Source organism: Rhagoletis pomonella, unplaced genomic scaffold, assembly GCF_013731165.1.
Source record: "Rhagoletis pomonella isolate Grant_MI unplaced genomic scaffold, Rhpom_1.0 Rhpom_scaffold_18760, whole genome shotgun sequence".
Classification (NCBI taxonomy): domain Eukaryota; kingdom Metazoa; phylum Arthropoda; class Insecta; order Diptera; family Tephritidae; genus Rhagoletis; species Rhagoletis pomonella.
Window position 1 is genome coordinate 1391 of NW_023477285.1, and position 1078 is coordinate 2468.

At 30.5% G+C, this 1078-nt stretch overlaps 1 non-coding gene across 1 annotated transcript; it reads left to right on the top strand.

The window, feature by feature from the left end:
- The first annotated feature begins 766 nt into the window (after positions 1-766).
- Positions 767-839, top strand: Trnav-cac. The gene has a single exon. It is a non-coding gene; the product is annotated as a tRNA-Val (tRNA).
- The last annotated feature ends 239 nt before the right edge of the window (positions 840-1078 follow it).

Consider the following 1078-nt stretch of genomic DNA (forward strand, 5'->3'; position numbering starts at 1 on the left):
TTTTTTTTTGGTGAGGCACCCTAATGCACATAAATATGTACGCAATTTTTACGAATTGTTCTAATAAAATCCAGGCATGACTAGCAAATTTGCTTATCATTGGGACGTGAGAAAATTGGTTTTGAAATATTCATATACTTTTCATAAACTGCGGCTATTTGTCTGCTTGAGCTGCAGAAAATGATGACTAACATTTTTAGTTAAAGCAGACCTTAAGCTTTTTATCTATTGAAATTTAATCTATTTGCTGTTGACTCTTAAAACTTGTGAAATTTAATAAAACTTATTAACTACTAACTGTTTGCAGTATTTCAATACAGTTCTGTATTGCAGTGCGTACAGTTTTGCTTGTTAACTATCCCTTAAGGCGAAAATATCCCTCATTGCTCACAATGATTTTTTGGAAAAATCGGCGTCAACGTTTAGATCACCTTCACGCTATGCAAAGCCAGTAGTAACAATTGTCTAAACAAATTAAAAAATTAAAAAATTAATATCACCCCCCTACATACATATGTGTATGATTTTTGCAGTTTGTATTGCGGATTGGTGGGAAATAAATGCTTTTTTTTTATTAATTTATAAGATTTAACCAAATAATGTTAGTTTCTTTTTGAATGATACGCCAAAGAATAATTAAAGCGAAAAAAAACGAAATGCGAAAGTTTGGACATTTATCGTTTTACCGCTAAAGCGAACTGGGGAGCTTTTACAGCTAAAAATAAACGGTAAAATATAGCGCAATAGCGCCAACGTCGATAATGTGGTTTCCGTAGTGTAGTGGTTATCACGTGTGCTTCACACGCACAAGGTCCTCAGTTCGAACCTGGGCGGAAACAAAACAATTTTTTTATAAATATTTTTTTTTTTTGTTCAATGTTATTTTTTTTTATAATTTTCTATATTATAACTATGAAACTTTTATCCATGTACATTTATACATATTTATGTACATACAGTGACTCAAACAAATGACCCATGATTTTGATTGAGTTTTTTTTTTAATATTAGCAATATTTTTGAGCTAAATTATTTTTGGTATTTTTCTATGAAAATACTATCCACGCTTTAACCGAAA